The sequence below is a fragment of the Herpailurus yagouaroundi genome, unplaced genomic scaffold, assembly GCF_014898765.1.
Source record: "Herpailurus yagouaroundi ecotype Mexico unplaced genomic scaffold, PumYag 165, whole genome shotgun sequence".
Taxonomy (NCBI): Eukaryota; Metazoa; Chordata; class Mammalia; order Carnivora; family Felidae; genus Herpailurus; species Herpailurus yagouaroundi.
The window spans coordinates 25,555,254-25,573,835 of NW_024412406.1; the positions used below are offsets into that span (position 1 = coordinate 25,555,254).

The 18,582-nt window shown below is 45.2% G+C and overlaps 1 long non-coding RNA gene across 1 annotated transcript; it reads right to left on the bottom strand.

The window, feature by feature from the left end:
* Nucleotides 1-841: 841 nt before the first annotated feature.
* LOC121038345 (uncharacterized) lies at nucleotides 842-6,713 on the bottom strand. The gene is made up of 3 exons (XR_005794306.1): nucleotides 6,586-6,713; nucleotides 6,378-6,489; nucleotides 842-1,551 (listed from the first exon to the last, which is right to left on the bottom strand). It is a non-coding gene; the product is annotated as an uncharacterized LOC121038345 (long non-coding RNA).
* Nucleotides 6,714-18,582: the final 11,869 nt, after the last annotated feature.

Genomic DNA, 18,582 nt, shown 5'->3' on the forward strand with positions numbered 1-18,582 from the left:
TATATACTCACATCTTCTTTATCTAGTCATCTGTCACTGGACACAAGGGTTGCTCCCATATCCTGGCTATTATAAATAATGCTGCAATGAACATAAAGATGCATCATTTTGAATTCATGTTTTTATTTTCTTTGGATAGGTACCCAGTAGTGGAATTACTGAATTATATGGTATTTCTATTTCTAATTTTTTGAGGGACCTCCATACTGTTTTCCACAGTGGTTGTGTCAACTTACATTCCCACCAATAGTGCATGAGGGTTTCCTTTTCTCCACATCCTCATCAACACCTGTTATTTATTTTTTTTTTAATTATTCTAGTCATTCTGACAGGTGTGAACTGAGATCTCATTCTGGTTTTGACTTGTATTTCCCTGATGATTAGTGATATTGAACAACTTTGCATATGTCTGTTGGCCATCTGTATGTCTTTGGGAAAATGTCTATTCAGATCCTCTGTCCATTTTTAATTAGATTATTGGGGGGTTGGTGTTGAGCTGTATAAGTTTTGTACTTATAATTGTTTACTAAAAATATTTTGTATATTAACTCCTTGTTGGATTTATCATTTGCAAATATCATCTCCCATTCAGTAGGTTGTCTCTTCATTTTGTCGATGATTTCCTTCTCTATGCAAAATCTTTTTCTTTTCTTTTTTTTCATTTTAGATAAAGAGAACACAAGCAGAGAAGAGGGGCAGAGGGAGAGAGAGAGAGAATCTTAAACAGGTTCCATGCTCAGCACAGAGTCTGACATGGCGCTTAATCCCATAACCCCGGGATCATGACCTGAGTCGAAATCAAGAATTGGATGATCAACTAACTGAGCCACCCCTCTGCACAATCTTTTTATTTTGGTGTAGTCCCAATAGTTTATTTTTGTTTTTATTCTCCTTGCCTAAAGGGACATACCCATAAATATGTTACTAAGGCTGACTTCCAAGGGATCACTATCTATATTTCCTTTCTGGAGTTTTATGATTTCAGGTCTCACATTTAGGTCTTGAATCCAATAGTTTGTTTTCTTTAATTCCTGAGTAGCATTCTCTGGTATGAAAGTACCATTTTTTTTAAACCATTCATCTATGGAGGGATATTTCCGTTGTTTCCTGTTTGGAGCTATCACAAGTAAAGCTACTTATGAACCATCCTATACAGGTGTTTACCTGCATATAAATGTTTATTTTTCCGAGACAAATTCCCAGGCTTGTGATTGCTGGGTTTTGTGAACTTTCATAACAATCTCCTTGCTGTTATAATCAGGAGCCGCAAATGTGCAATTGTTGCAATACAGGAGGTTGTCAATAAACTCCATCAAAGACAAAGAGAAGTTGAATGAAAGCTTTGGGCGATACAGCGAAACAACATTCATCAGGATAATTAGTGATAGCTGCTCTAACAAACAACCCCCCAATCAGTATCTCGAAACAGTAACAGTTCGTTTCTTAATCAATATCCATTGTTGATCACGTCGCCCTACTGAGCGGCTTCCTCTCTCTTTTGTGACTCCTCGTATTGAGGGGCTTCAGCATCTCTCCCATCTTACCTTTTGGCTAGGTGGACGAAAGAGGGAAGAAGAGGATATGAAAGATAGCTTGGGATGTTTTAAGAGTCAGACATGCATACTGCACACATTGCTTTTGTCTGCATTCCATTGGCTGAAACCAGTCACATAGCCTCTACTTAACTGCAAGGGTTGGGGGGGGGGGGCGGATTCTGTCTTCCAAGAAGAAGTAATGGAATATCCATCTTACTAGGCTTTGTGTCAATAGTGAACAGCATCTGTGAACAGATGGAAAAACGGAACAGTTTGTTTTTGCCATCAAAGCCTTGCAGGTTGAACTAAGCCCGGCTTGAGGAAAACTCAATAGCAATCCCGGAATCGTTTCCTGTGAAGACAACTGACAGAGTTAGAGAAAAGGTAATGACACTTGTCTCGGTACCAACAGGGGTGTATGGGTAGCTATAGTCACTAAAGCAGCTGGTGCGTATGCTGCGTGTATTAAACTCTCCAGACTGGAGGCAAGTAATCTTTGGGAGGTACAGGAATGGAGACAGGATGCAGAAAGTAGAGGTGGGAATGTGCCAACACCAATGTCACCAGCCTCACTTGCTGGCTCTCAAGAGCTATTCTCGTTCTATGTGTTGCAGCCAGGCTGAAGGCAGGTTAAGCTAGGATCAGCAAACCACAGCCCAAAGTTCACGCCCAGCCCTCCGCCTGTCTTTGTATGGCCTGTGTGCGAGGGGTGAGTTTTATGTTTAAATGGTTGACAAAAGTCAAAGGAAAGAACCATGTTTTGTGACACGGGAAAATATATGAAAGTTATGTTCATCGCCCCTATGTAGAGTTTTGTCAGAACATAACCACACTCATTTGTTTCTGAACTGTCTATGGCCACTTTCACTCTAGGATGACAGAATTAAATGGTTACGACAAAGGCTGTATGCCCAAAGACAATGCCTGAATTATTTACTATCTGGCCTCCGTTTGCCAACCCCAAGGATAAGCCATCTGGGCCAAATGGTTTTCAACGGTTTCGAAAATATCGTTAAGTTCATGGAAGGCTATTCCCCTTTCAAAGCCAACTTTATTTAATGACTTTTTCACATTGAAAATGTAGCATTGCAATTTTTTTTAAAGGCCCACTTTTAATTTGACCCTGGAGTGCCCAGTCCAGAGACAGAACTGCAACACATCTAGCTTTGAAGAGTCCTAAAATATTACATAACTGTAGCATAATCGCATTATATGACTGAAAACCTTTAAATACCATGAAAAAGATTTTCCCCAGGCGTCAAGTGTACATGTTTTTAACTGTATTTAGAAATCTTTAGCTTTTTCAAACTTACTTATTCCCCACTGAGCAGCCAAGTTCAAAAGAGTGTCAGCCAAAAAAAACAATGTAAAAAAAAATGTTCCCATACTGTCCATGTGGTGAAATACTTCATCTCCTAAAATAACCTGCAAAGTCGCAGCATTAACATCATCATTGAGACGAATGAACAAACAGCGCTTGGGTTCTTTTCATATCCAAGGAAAAGCACGTGAATCTTCTCCTCCAACACCTTAGGGAAACTACCACGTTTCATGCCCTTTTAACAACTTGCAAGATTTTTGCTCTCCACATCTGATTTTGCCTAAATTTTCAATGTGTAGCTGGTAAGAGCACTGGCTTGGAGCTAAGACTGTCCGGGGCCCAAACTCCCCTCTGGTCCTTAAGTTGCATGACTTTGAGTCAACCACACGAAGGGACTCACGCTACACCCACCTTACAGGGTATTGTGACAAGTAAATGGGGCCCAGCATAAAAAAATACATAGTTCAGTGCCTGGTATGCACAAAATGGTCAATTACATTGTCCATGAGTAACGATTGTTGTCTCACTGGGGAGTGGGCAGAGCAACAAGAGCCTTCTGTTTTGTGGCTGGGGCAGACACCATGGCTGCATGGTTATATCATGTAGAAATAGTGTCAGAGACAAGCAACAGTCATTGTCAACAAAACCGTCTGTCAGTGGATTAAGCAAATTCCAACAGAAAGAACCTCTTCTGTTTATCGAGGCAGTGGATAAAATATATCAGTTATATGGACAGAGATATTATAGGTATTAAGTCCACAAAAACAATTACTTTGCATTAAGCTCTCTTCAACTCCTAGGACATCTTAGAATGTATCCAGTGCAATCATCTGGCTCCTTAAGTCGTTCCACCCCTTCCCGTGGTAAGGAAAGCACCATTCGTTGAGACAACCAATTTCAATTTGAGGCTATCCCATTGACCGAACTGAAAAAAAAAAAAAAAAAAAAAAAGATCTCTTTGGTGCTCACATTCTTTGGATCAGGTTCCATACTCAGGAGCCAAATCTGATACCTCTCACCTTTGACAGATCTTGGAATATTCAATGAGATCGTCTATACAGCTCCTACACCGACTTCCCCAGTCCCTTCCACTGTTCCCTGCACTACAGGATTGGTGAGGTGTTCGCCATCCTGGCCACATATCCTACTGTGCTTCAAGTACAACATAGTCCCTTTCTTTGCAAAACAGCTCACCTGCCTTGGACTCTGCCCTCTGGCAAATGTATAACCACATAAATTCGCCAGAATAGAGTATTCTAAATATATTCTGCAGTTCAGTCCTACATTTGAGATGACATTTCAAAGCGAAAGTGTTTGACCTCTTCCCTGGGTTCTGTTCTACAGGTCAGAATCACATACCGGCAGTTCTTTTCTTTTTTTTTTTTTTTTTAATGTTTATTTATTTTTGAGAGAGAGAGACAGCAGGGGAAGGGCAGAGAGAGAGGGAGACACAGAATCCGAAGCAGGCTCCGAGCTGTCAGCACAGAGCCCAATGCTAGGCCTGAACCCATGAACCGTCAGACCATGACCTGAGCCGAAGTCCGAGGCTTAACTGACTGAGTCACCTGGGCTCCCCACGTACCAACGATTCTGAAAGGCAGCATAAGAAACTGGAACTGCAGAGTGCAGTGTCCGGAGAATTTAAACCTGAATGCCCTGTTGACTTAGTTCGTCATATACTAGTGGGAATCTAAACAATACAGAACCCATCAATTAAATGAATGTGCTTTTCTACATTCATGTCAAACTTATGTCAAGCGTGGCTTAAGAGTCTGAGTTTTTATCTCACTTGCAAGCTAGCAAGTAAGCCTACCACAGTATTGTGGATGCTGCCAGATGACATGAGATGCCTGGACCAGAGACAAAGGAGCTTATTACTCAAGGCACAGCAAGCCGTCCGGGCTTCACGCTCCTGTGGTTTTCACTTGCCTCTCATGTGCCCCACAAGGACAAAACAGACTGGCACTTGTGAATGCTGAGGATGCAGCAGGTGTGCACCACAGCTGAGAAACCCTGAGCTTAAAGATCCCCCAATTTTTATAGGGCTATAAGCAAGTTTACCCAGCTTTTACCCTGGAGGGAGGCATTATCTTTATTATGCTGGTCAGCAAATAAGTTCCCTGTGTCCACAAAACTTACAATCTATTAAGTGGGACACTTACTCATGGATATCCACTTGATGGGGAGGGGGGAGTTGCTTTTTTTTTTTTTTTTGCTTTTTTTTTTACATTTATTTCTTTTTGAGAGACAGAGAGAGACAGAGCACAAGTGGGGGGAGGGGCAAGGAGAGGAGGAGACACAGAATCCGAAGCAGGCTCCAGGCTCCGCGAGCTGTCAGCACAGAGTCCGACGCGGGGTTCCGACTCACAAACCATGAGATCGTGACCTGAGCCGAAGTCAGACACTTAACCGACTGAGCCACCCAGGTGCCCCATGGGGGGGTTGCTTTTATAAGGAGACCAGCTCAGAAGCAATCGCAATAATGCAAGCAAGGAGTGATGCCATCCGGAACCAATCAAGGGCAGAAGAAATGGAAGGGAGGGTGCAGAAGAGATATGGTACAAATATAATTAAGATGAGTGACTTACTGGAGGTTGGAGGTGAAGGAGAAAGGACTATCTGTGATGAGCCCGTGTCTGGGCTGGGGGCCTGTGTGCCTGTTATGTCAGTGGCCATAGGTAAGTGAAAGCAGGAAAGCAAGAGAAGAGCAGACTTTGGCAAAAGGGGACTGATTCCATTTTGGACATGTCAAGATTTGAGGTAACTATGGGATGTCCAGACCCAGGATGCCAAGACCCAGAATACGGATGGAGCTGCCACCAGAGATGTAGACGGCTTGGCTCAAGGTGAGTAACAGAGCCTGAGAAGAACACAGATCCCAATCAAGCTCAGAAACACACTTCAAGGACACGCAGAATAGAAGAGGGCATCCAAGGGGGAAGAGGTCCGGCAAGCCCTCGGGGGTCGGGAACGCCCATGGACCAGGCTTTGAGTGAGCACAGACACCGGGCAACCTGAGTGTGGTCGGCCCCGCCAGTGAGTCTCGGGCAATGGGAGGAGCCTTCACGGCCGGAACGAGCCTCATGCTGTCATTCTTTGTCATTCTGGGTCCTGGTAACCAGAGGGGTCTTTGCTTCCTCGGTGCTCAGAGGGTAGAGGTGTACAGGTGTGAAGGTAGGAGCCAGGAGATTGTCAGGTTGGGAGGTAATGTCTAAAAGAGTGTGTCCCATAAGACAGGGACGAGGAGGAGAGCTAGAAGTGCAGAGGTCGGAGGGTGCACCAGCAGAGGTGGCGTCAGTTTCTCTTGTAAAACACATATTTGTCTCTAATGCGCACGCTTTGAGGGGAGTATAGGGTGAGACCCATGGCTACAGACGAGAAAGCCAACCTCTGGTCACGCTATGAGGACCTTGTCTGGGAGCCTTGGATCACATCCCGAATCCCATCATTGTCCTGGTCACCAACCAGGCATCCTCACGACTGTCAATGGGCTGCACATCCCTACAGGGAAGGAGACTCACCCTGGAGGGGCCGGAATCCCTGCGCTGTCACCTGAGAGGGGGCTGTCCAGTTTGGGGGCGTCTCACATCGTGCCCGAGTAGACATTTCAGGCAGCCTCAACCAACGGAGCTCCTAAAACGCGTAAGTCGAGATTAGTGTTTAATCGGTCCTCCAAGATGTTGAAACTCTTAAGAGCTGAGAGTCTTTTGGGAGGAGTGGAGAGCAGACCTTGGCAGCCTTGCTCAAGCTGGTGAAGGGCCTCCACCTTGGAAGTCTCGAAGATGGGCGGCTACCAGCAAGGACTTCAGAGCCCTCGTCGAGGCCACATCAGGCTCCAGAAAGAGTTCGGGAGCCAGGGCTGTGCACTAGAAAGGAAGAACTTCGAATAAGTCTGAAGACTATGACAGTAAAATATAAGCTTATATAAAACATGCATTTTTTGAGAGGCAATAGAAATTAACAGAACACTTTAGGTCTGATGTGAGGGACGCCACCCATCTCAGAGCTGTGCACCTCTCTCTTTGGCAGAAAGCCGACTGAACAATTATCCACGTGAACAGTGAACAGTTTATCCATGAAGGAGTCACAGTTACCCCAGGGTGATGGGGTATCCAGGAGCCGCCATTTTTTTCTTCAGGAAGGAAAAAAAAAAAAAAAAAATCCTCCCCAGCCCATTGTGTCTTCCTTTCCCTCATCCTGCAAAACACTTGCTCGTGTGACCATGCTCAGTTCAGGGTCCCCCATTTCACCCCACTGCCCAGGTAAAATTGGCCACACTCTCCTTTGTGTGCTCAGGTACCCTCTCACTGAGATTGGTGCACCTTTTTATTTGCAGGTAGTATTTCTTCTAGTAAACTCCAGCTCTTAAAGGGCAAGCACCTTGTTTCACTGTCAGATTCCTCAGCCCCTGCTCCAATCCTTGCTGTAAAATTGGTTCTTGACAAATGTTGGATAGCTGACCTGCTGGTCAAGAGGTTCACATGGCTCCCTTCCCACCCAGATTCCCAGAAGAACCAAATAGGAGGCAAGCGCCGAGACTAATGTTGTAAGAACTATTCTGGATTTCCAGGACCGGTTGGGAGAAGGAATGTGAGGAAGGAAACGAGAATTCCAGATCTATGAGCAGAGGAGGCAGAGAACACACAAGGCTGTGCTGGAAGCCAGCTCCCCCCCAGTGGGCCCCCAGTCACTGAAGACTGGAGCCCACAGAGCAGGGGAGGCTGGAAGAAGCAACTGTTTCCAGTTAGAAGAGAACGTGGGAAGGAGGAGGAACCAGCCCACAACTTCCTTGTTGTCATTTCACTTTCCCCATCACAGATAAGCCCCTATAAGAAAGCCCTTGAGGTTGAAAAGGTAAGTGACATAAGTGAGTCAGAAGGCCTAGTGGCCCACAAATGTCTCTCTTACCCTGCCTCAAATCCCACCCATCAGAAAGTGGGGAGAACTTAGGGACACCTGGGTGGCTCAATTGGTTAAGTGTCAGACTCTTGATCTCAGCTCAGGTTTTTATCTCACGGTCATGAGTTTAAGCCTTGGGCTCCATGCTAGGCATGAAGCCTGCAAGAAGGAAAGAAGAAAGAAAGAAAGAAAGAAAGAAAGAAAGAAAGAAAGAAAGAAAGAAAGAAGAAAGAAAGAAAAAGAAAGAAAGAAAGAAAGAAAGAAAGAAAATGAAAGAAAGAAGAGAAAAAGAAAGAAAGAAAGAAAGAAAGAAAGAGAAGGAAAGTCGAGACAATTTAGAAATGTCAAGTGCAAATACCCTGGTGTCCTCAGGTGAGTGGAGTGGACACGTGTTCTCTGTCCAGGACGTGTTCTCTGTCTCTAGCCTGGCGGCAGGGGTGCCAGCAAAGACGCCACCAGGAGCTTGAGTGCCTACATTGCCACTCCCCTCCCAGTGTGCTGGCCTCCCTGCACCCAGTTAGACATGACCCTCCAGATGCTGTAAAGATGGCCCGGTACCAACCCCATTCCTGTGGGCATTCTGTGAACTCCAGATGTATCCCTCAGATTACCGGGGGGTTGCTGAGCCCCATGGCCAGCAGGAGGCCACCATATCCCCCCCGTACTGGTCTGCTACGGCTTTAGTCCTGCCCCTCCTGGACTGGTGGGCACGTCCCACTAGCACCTTTCGCGTGTCCTCGCCTCCTACACCTCAGCAATCCCTCCTCCCTGAGGCCCTTACCCGGGTGTGCTCTCAACAGAGTGCCCCTGCCCAACCACACTGCGGCTAGGGCCCTGGGTGTCACTGCCGGGACTTTATCATCCCAGCTTTCTGGTGACTGCCGGAGGGGTGGGTTGAGGGGAGAAAATGAGGCTAGTAGCAGATGGAAGCCTATAGATACGTTCTTCTCCATTCCTTCCCCCACCCCCACCCCCATCGTGGACTAATTAAAAAGGTAGTAGTCTCAGCATCCCTAACCATCAGATACCCATGCAACCTTGTAACCCACTCGGGGACGCCCCAGATTGGGATGGATTTGTTCTCTCGCCTTCTGGGCCTCACCCTGGGTTTGCCCTCATCCCAGCTTCCCCAGATCTCCCTCCCAGGAACGTGCGAGCTGGGAGATTGCAGGCTAAGCCTGAAGTGGGGAGCCTGGGAGGAGAGGGGTCTATTAGTCACAGAGAGTGGAGAAAAAAGGACAGATTCTAATGCTCCAAAAAATAGAATGGCTCGGGCTCACCTGGACCCTTATCATTCTCCAGAGGCCAGATGAGAGGACTTACCCGCCTTCAGGAAACCTCAGAGACATCTGGGCTCAGGGCCCTGCATGCAGGAACAGGGATCCCCATGCCCACCTGCTCTCTGCCTCCCGGAGAGACTGAGGGTGACGTGGGAGAGCCCCCCACTCCCGCCCACGGGAGGGGCCCGTGGGTGTGAGGAACACGGCTTCTCAGAAAGCCGAGCACAGAGCTTGGCCCCTCTGCCAGACCCTCCTTGAAACTTCCTTCTCTTTGTGTGTCCACGTCCCCTGCCAGAGCTGCATGACAAGGCAGCACGGAGAACAAAGCAGGCTCCGTGTGGCCCAGGGACCGAGTCGCCACTGCCAAGGAGCCAGGCCGACCTACAGCTTCATCCAGGCCTACTAGGTCAAGACCTCGGGCGCACAATCTAACATTTCCATCTTTAGCTGACTTGTCTACCGAGTGGGAAGGCTGAAGCCCCGGGGAAAGTGTAAAAGCCTTTGAAACGGGCCTAGGAGATCCCTGAGTTGTCTGTCGGTGCTGGGCATTGCTCCATAGACGGTCACGAGTTATCGGATTCCAGAGGCGTGTGTCCCCGTGACGGTCCCCGGACAGGCTGTTTTACAATTCGGTAGAGACAGAAGCTAACTTACAGGAGATTGATAAGGTGCCTGCAGATCTATGTACCGGTCTGACGCAGGGCGATACAAATCAGTTCCGGCTGGTGGAAAAGAGAAGACTCTGCAAGTTCAATCTGAATTGGCACTCGTATTTACCTTTTAGCAGTCCCCTTCTTGATTAACGATCTACACAAAATCTTTGATGGGCGTTCATTTTACCAAAGGCCACGATGTGACCTTTTTGAAAATTGTCCATCACAGTCCTATCGAGTGACTTAAAAGGGCTGGGGGCGGAGGCAACGAAGCCGTGTATATGGAGCGTCCGACATGGAGTATGCAAAATACAGGATAGGAAGGTTTAACGTGGAGTAAAAAAATACCACAGAGGGGAAAGGAAAGGACGGAATTAGAACTGAGCTAGGTCAGAGGTGTTACTGCATGGCGTCTTCTAACACCGAGGACACCCCTGTATCGTAGTCATTGTTAAGCTGGTATTAGGACGGGGAGCCCCAACCTCTGGGTCCTTGGGCACTTGACCCAGGCCAAGATGATGGGACGTAGAGCAGAGGAGACCCAGGTCTGTCTGACTCCACAGGCCCATGTTCTCTTCATCAAAAGCACTTAACGCGGGCCAAGAATCCGCGCCACGTAGGTGTGGCGGGGAGGGCACATGTGTAAATGAGGGCGGGGAGGGAGAAGGTTGGCTCCGAGCCCCGGGCACCCGGCGGGGCACCAGAAGGAAGGTGGGGTGACTAGAGAAGGAAGGTGGCGAGGTGGCAATCCTGAGGACTCCCAGCCTTGAGCAGACACGGGCTCCGTTTCCCTAGCCTCCTTCCTGCTCCTCTGGCCTCTGGAGAGCTGAGTTAAAAGAAATTCAAGTTCACGTTCACTTCACGCTTGTATTCAAGCAGGGACATTGACATTTTCAAAGACCAAAATCTCACTCTTCCGGGTCATGGGCAGTCAGTGACGAGATAGAACTGAGCACCCCTGACTCCTAGGATCATACAGCTTCCCCCCAGTATTCCCTCTGAAGGTTTGTAAAGGTCGTTACTCATCAGAATGGCAAATTTGCTGAGTGTGGTTTATACTATCGTTCATCAAGCTAGTGGCCAAGGGTGTTAATTTTTAAAGATGGTATAAATTCTGTATAAAAATAAAGGTAAGGATTCAAACCTAGTAGTAGGGAAAAGTCAAGACTGACGCCATATTAAGAAACGGTGAATGCGTGATTATTTACATCGACGAAGCAAGTGAAGGCCATTAAGGAAGGAAGGAAGGAAGAGAGGGAGGGAGGGAGGAAGGGAGGGAGAGAGGGAGAGAGGAAGAAAGAGAGAGAAAGAAAGAAGGAAGGAAAAGGAAAAGAAAAGAAGGAAGGAGAGAGAGAAAGGAAGAAAGAAAGAAAGAGTGAAAGGAAGAAAGAAAGGCCTGTATGAGCTCTGTTTTGTTGTGTGTCCATGTGCTTAGAGAGAGTGCCTGTGGGCTCTCATAGGTAGCTACACACATTCATAATATCTCAACAAAACCAATGTCTACCTCAGACTCAGTGGCCTCATGAGTGATTTCTCGTGTTCCTCCAGCTCATCTTTCACAAGTGGCCTATGGTCCCTAATCTGGGATGCTCATCCAGTTTATCACTGCGATAGTTTAATTTACTATTTCTCTCTCCCCTTCACTTTCTACCGCACCCTCCCCCAACCAGTGATTTTGACATGCATGGGATTTGTCTTGGAGAAGCGACAACGTCCTTGGTATGTAAACGAGGACTAAATGTCAAGCTTTAAAAATGGAAGTGTGGGGGCGCCTGGGTGGTGCAGTCGGTTAAGCGTCTGACTTCAGCCAGGTCATGATCTCGCGGTCCGTGAGTTCGAGCCCCGCGTCGGGCTCTGGGCTGATGGCTCAGAGCCTGGAGCCTGTTTCTGATTCTGTGTCTCCCTCTCTCTCTCTGCCCCTCGCCCGTTCATGCTCTGTCTCTCTCTGTCCCAAAAATAAATAAAAACGTTGAAAAAAAAATTTTTAAATGGAAGTGTGTCTTCTAAAATGGTGAAAGCAGGGCCATTTCCAATAGACCGTTTTTCTCCTCCTGACCTTTGAGTTCCGTGACATACCAGAGGTCATTGCCTTTATAGCCCTCTGAGGAAAATGTAGCTGCATTTTTACCCAGACGCACACCCTGGAGCGAGGGCGGGGGACGGGCAGCTAATCTAACCTCTTCAGCAAAGACTGCTCCGAATAGCTTTTGAACGACTGTGAAGACAAGTTAACAGTCGATGATGCTTCCGTATGATGAAGTGCTAAATAAAGTACCTGACTTCTTAGAATTACAGTCTTCACGCTTTCCTAGTGGAAATAGAGCATACGAAATGCCAAACTGGGGAACAATAACGAATTCTTTGTAACCATATGGATATGGCTTCCCAATTGCTTAAAAATGATACATTGGTTTTTATACATATATAAGAAAAAAATTCATCCTACTTGGTATTAGTAATCAGAGTTCATGACAAAGTTCATTGTCACTCAGTCACTTAGCATTTGGTCCCGACCTGGTGAAGTGATCACTTCATTTAAAAAAGAAAATACGCAGGGTGCCTGGGTGGCTCAGTCGGTTAAGCGTCCGACCTCGGCTCAGGTCACGATCTCGTGGTCTGTGAGTTCAAGCCCCACGTCGGGCTCTGTGCTGACAGCTCAGAGCCTGGAGCCTGCTTCGGATTCTGTGTCTTCCTCCATCTCTGCCTCTCCCCTGCTCATGCTCTGTCTCTCTCTGTTTCAAAAATAAATAAAAACATAAAAAAATTTTTTAAAAATAATTTAAAAATACGCTATTAAAGAAAAAACTTATTCGGGCAGCGTGGTTATTTTTCTAGTGTGTATTCTTTTTTGTTCTACTGTTTATTCTTTTTTAAAAAAGATTGTTTTTAATGTTTATTATTTAGTTTTCTGAAAATGAGGACTGGGTCAGTCTCAACTCTGGGTCATGAATACCCTACCCAAGACTCCAAACATTTGGTGAGTAGCAGACGATCGTTGGCTACTTTTAAGGAAATATCAATGTCTTTGAAGATTCCAGCAATTCCTTACAAATTCTGACAGCATGTTCCAGAATGCTGTGATTTTGAAGGTGTCACTTTCTGGCGAGGGCCACCCTGGGCGTCATTACACACCTCTTTCCGGGAAGGTCTGGGTGTGGGTTGTGTTCAGTGGTGCTCAAGCATTGCTTCTGGGCTTTCCTGAGCACGTAACTTGCTTAGACTATCTTCATGTACTGGTAACGGGAAAAGAGCACCTCACTTCTCCTTTTCCCTCCAGCCACAACTCGACCAATTGACCATTTTACTAACTGTGCCAAGAGAACTTGTAAATTACCCTGGAGTTTAGCAGACGTTCACTGATGGGGGGAGAAAAAACTAAGTATTTCAAATAAAGTTGGCTTAGCTGCCACACTGCAATTTTTCCCTCTGTTCGGGATTCCCTCTGTTCGAATTCTCTGTTCGGGAATTCCCAGTTTTAACTGTTGTAACTCGACAAGAACCAGGCAGAGAAAGGCAACAAAGAGTCCCACAGTGTAGAAATTTGAAGGTTTTGGTCTTTATCCTAGGGGAGGGATGATGAACAGATTCACTTGTTGCCTCTACAAGACTAGCTATTTCACTACTGTGAGATCAACCACAACTCACACGACGTTAACCCAGCTACTGTAGACAGCGAAATGGAGACGTGATATACGCCAATGGGACAACGCTGGTCAGGGAGCTCTATCTAAGAATAAAGGGCTATGCTAGACCAAAACGTCCTCTCAAAGAAATCAGCTTGTGCTTCCGGGTCTATTCATTCTGTCTCGCTTTCTTCGAAGTTCAGGTTAAAACGTCAGACAAAAAAAAAAAAAAAATGTTTGCGATTAACAAAGGATAGGATATATCAAGAAGGTATTTTTGAATTATATTCTTCCAAGAATTAAGATACAACAGCTATAATGTATTCTTCGTTAAAATGCCGTAAAGTAAGAAACAGCATTAAAACGTTCTGCATGTTTTAGGCATTTCGCATCACATGAAACCTGTGTCTGAGCCCTGGCTTTGCTGTGCGCCAGCTTTATGACCTTGGATGGTTAACTGAAGGCTCAGATTCCTCAGATGTAAAAGAGGAAGAAGAAGAAGAAATGCTTTTTCATAGTTTTGTTGCACAGTATGATGCCTAGCAAAAATAACACTCTGTAAGAATTCATTGTGATTATTAGTATATCTATTTAATGTTTGGCGATCATTATTTTAAAAAGATTGACTCAGCACCTTGCTGCGTGGCAAAGACTCTTGGAGGTGCTAAAGACACAGCAACGAGTGAGTCGACAATAACTAAGCGTTACCAAGGTTTAGCCACATGCCGGGCTCTATGGGCAAGGACCCATTTCAAACTCACAACTCATTAGCATTGAGCGTCACTGCTTTCCAGATGAAGACACCGAGAAAAAGTTACATAGCAGAAAGAAGTGGGTCCAAGATTTGAAACCTAGGTTCTCCAGCTCGAGACCATAACCTTTATGCGGGTTCTAGTGCACGAGACACAAAATAACCAAGCGAACAAGTGAACCAATTCAGAGACTGAGTATGGCCAGGAGGAAAATGAACCTCAGCGTAAGAGATCAGAGTGTGAGAAGAGCCCGGGGGAGGAGAGGCCAAGGCCTCCAGGACGAGGTGATGTCAGAGCACAGGTCTGACTGGGGGCCACGAGAAACAAAGCCAGGCTAAGGTCTGCAGGAAAAGCATTCCAGCGGGAGGGAACAGCATGAACAGATAAATACCCTGCAGCAAGCTTGAGCTTCAGATGAAAATGGATTTTCTATATGGATTTTCTGCAGGACCCCATGCCTACCCCGTTCACTGCCTCTTTCCCCGTTATCCCACCATGTTGTTTTATCTTCTTCACGGTCCCCTTCTCGCTTTCTCTCACTGCCTTCTCTTGCTAATTTCCTACATCACTACCCCTGAAGATGAGCCCAAGGAGAGAGGATCAGGGAAAGCAAACGGGAGGCAAAGTCAAGAAAACGTGAAGGAAAGACTTAAGACATGACATGCTGCTACAGGGTGCTGCCTGCTGTCATATAATAGGCTTGAATTTGTGACGCTGGGATTTATCAGGAACTCTATCCCTTCCTCCCCTGCCTGATAACAAGCTCAAAGGTAAGCTTTGTGTTCAGTGAGAGTAGTTTCCATTTAGCCCAGGGGTTCTGGGGTAGGTAGTCCTTTCAATCCTATGACTTCATTACTCGAGTCTTATATGGGATCTGCACTTCTTTTACATGTTACAGCTCCATACTTTGGGGTGTAGATATAACAGCAAATGCATTTAAATGAACAGATAAGAGCACTGTGGTTATTGTTGGCAAAGTGGCCACCATGATTTTTCTCTGTGGATAGGTCCGTGGGTAGGGCCTCCCACACTGATTCTAGGGAGCTTTCCATTTCTTTTAATCCCGAGAACCCCCTTTCTCCCATGAGAACAAGCCTGAGAAACAAGCCTCCTGGTGGAGGGAAAGGTTCCAGCCTTCCAGATTTTGCACCATTTCAGGTGAGGTCCCAGATCCATAAGTGAGGCCAGCCTGGATTCTCCAGCAGCAGCCCAGATGGACCAGACAGAAAGCGGGTCCAGCCAGGATGTAGAACAATGGGAAACGGTAAGTGTTTTGTTTCATGTTGCTAAGTTTTGGCATGGCTTATTACACAGCAAAAGCTAATTGGTAAAAGCAATAGTATTTTCTGCCGGTGAAATGCTTGAAAGTAAATATACCGACATTTCTAAATTATGTCATGAGTCGACTGCTTAGCTTCTCACTAATGTCACCAGTTTATAATTTTTAAGAATGAACTTTCTTGTGAATACAGAAGGGATGTTTATTACGTGTCCAGAAGGCAGAAATTAATGATATACTTAAGATGAGCTAGATGTATGAAAAGCCCAACTGATGACACATTCAACAAGTTGAAATTTATTAATATATTAAATGTGAAGTCCTCTATCATAGTCTATAATGTGTAGAGTATACACATAGCATGGCTTCTTACGCCTTGTCGAAAGCATTTGAGGATGCGTAGGGCAAATTCTGTCCTTTGGTGCAGAGGAGATGAGGGAAAAACCCAAGGAAATACGAAGGTCACCGGAGGACATCATTGGATATTATATTAGCTAATGTTGGCCAAGTGCTCTGGTAAGTAGATCCCAAATTATGGAATTATTAACGCATAAACAGACTCCTCGTTGCTTACAAATCAGTGCCGGGAAGGTGAGCAGAGTGGCCCTCTTCCACAGAGCTCTGCCATTTTCAGTGGGTGGCTTCCAATATCCCTGGCTCCCCGAATCCAACTCAATCCATTTCAGCTGCCCAGGAGGAGAAGGACCATGAAGGATGCTGTTTGGGAGATATTTGTGTAGCTTCCAAATGGGAAACATCACTCCCTCTCTCTTACTCCACGGGTTAGAACCATTACAAGACCATCCAACATTAAGGAAGGCTGGGAACTGTATGCATTAGGGAAAAGGAACAAGGGAATATGGCAGGGGCTCGACCTTTGTCACCCCAGCGGCTCATAAGCACGCACACCTGCCCTCCCTTCCTTCTCATCCTAATCTTCTGATGGACCCACTCCCTTCCCTGACCCCACCTCTAACCTTGGGTGACCCACTACCATTAATGTGCACAAGGTTATATCACTCATGAATTGCAGACGGAAACAAAACAAAACTGTTCAGATTCATTCACGTAGAGAGCTTTATTCAGTACAAACCGATACCGGAAATGACTGACAGCGAGCAGTAAAGTTCACTGACAGCAATAGTGTCCAGCACGACCGAAATGCAAGACTTGGTCTTCATTATCTCAAACTTGAAGTATTTCATTCAGTTTCCGTCACACTTGGAAAAGGATCAGTTGGGTCCCAGAACCAAACCATAGGAAGAGAAGCTAAAATTAGTTAGTTATTCACACCCCAAGAAGGGTCCGTGGAGCGGCTTTCATTGTGCACGCATATTCTTTTTTAAGATAAGCTTTTTAAACAACAACATCACCAGAGCGGGGAGGGGGATGTTATCCATAGTCGCACCATCCAGAGACAAGCCCCGGTAACGTAACTTTTATATAGATCCTTCCAGGCTATTTTCCACGCACAATCTTTTAAGATAGTCTTACGTTTTATCTAATTCTCTCATTTTTGCATGGTTTTGCCATTTATGAGAGCAAGCATTTGCTCTCTGTTTTTAAAGTCTTCATAAACACCATTTCCTAAAAACACATACTGTCTCACTGTGAAGACATTTCACGGCCATTCACTTGCTGATCAAGATTTAGATTGCTTCTAAATCTTGACTGTTATAAATATCATTGGGATGCATGTTTGTGTGCACAAGCCTTTTACCAATTCATTTCATCAAAGTAATGTCTACTTGCATAAAATCTCTTCGTACGTACGCTAAACGGTTTTTCCATATTTTTCTCCCACCGGTAAATGGCGAAGAATTCATGTTTTATCAACCCTTGTCTAGTGTTTGGTATTACGTAAAAATATTTTCTGTTGGAGAAAACTTATTTTTTAAATCTGCATTTCTTTGATTATTAGTGAGATTAAACAGTTTTCCAAGTTTATTAATCACTTATATTTCCACATGTATGAATTCCTTTTTTTTACCTAATTTGGCCGACTAATTATTCTTTGTGTTTTCCTTATTGACTTGTATATCATTACATTGATCTTTCAGCATATCTGTCAAGTTGACTTTTTTAGTTTCTTTGACTCTGTTATTCTTCATCATTTTATCTACCGAAAGTTTAAACCTTAACGTATTCAAAATTTTTAGACTCTTCTATTTTTCCCCAGGGTGACTTAAGAAATTTCTTTCCAATTTAGAGGGTGAATAAATACATATACATTGATATTTTCTTCTACCTCTTTAGCGTTGCTTTTCCTTTTTATATTTAATTCCTTAATGAAACTGTAACAGTACCTTGGAAGTCCCAGATTGTCCAAAGCTTCATTTCAGGCTTGACACTGATTTCTCAAATAGCTATCCTCAAATATTTAAATGGATGCTTTGTGTGCAGAATGTGGATTGGAGAATTAAATTGGCTTTGCACGGCTCCAAGAGACAGAACTAGACCGATGGGTTAAAGCTATAGCTTTTGGTTTTGTAAAAGACTGTACATTCTAAATGGTGATGTACCATTTGTCTGACAACTGATGTGGCTTGTTCTCCAAACATCCAAGTGGATGCCAAGCGTAAAATACTGGCAACGCCATTTAGGTGTGGCAGGATGAACATCAACCATGGGTAAAACCACCTGACATGAAATGGACCTTTCCTTGAGGTTAAACGAGCAATGACCATATGCATCAGCCCGCGGCAGTCTTAATGTAGCCTGTTGTCCAGGTATGATTATTTATAATGCCTTTTTTTTTTAACCTGTTAATACTCTTCCAATTTAGATAGCCCTGATTAAATAGTACTCTCTCCATGGAGGTATTCAGCTACAGTGGGGTGCCTAATTTGGAGGGTGTGAAATAAGGGATTCTGACCTTTTGTCAAAGAACTGTACTTACAGGGGCTCCTGGGTGGCGCAGTCGGTTAAGCGTCCGACTTCAGCCAGGTCACGATCTCACGGTCCGTGAGTTCGAGCCCCGCGTAGGGCTCTGGGCTGATGGCTCGGAGCCTGGAGCCTGTTTCCGATTCTGTGTCTCCCTCTCTCTCTGCCCCTCCCCCGTTCATGCTCTGTCTCTCTCTGTCCCAAAAATAAATTTAAAAAAAACGTTGAAAAAAAAAATTAAAAAAAAAAAAAAAAAAAAAGAACTGTACTTACAGTTTCCCAGGTCCTATTGTCAGGTTCTCATGGCCCTTGGTGCCTCCAGCTGTGCCCACGTCCCTGAAGCTGTTCACATATCAG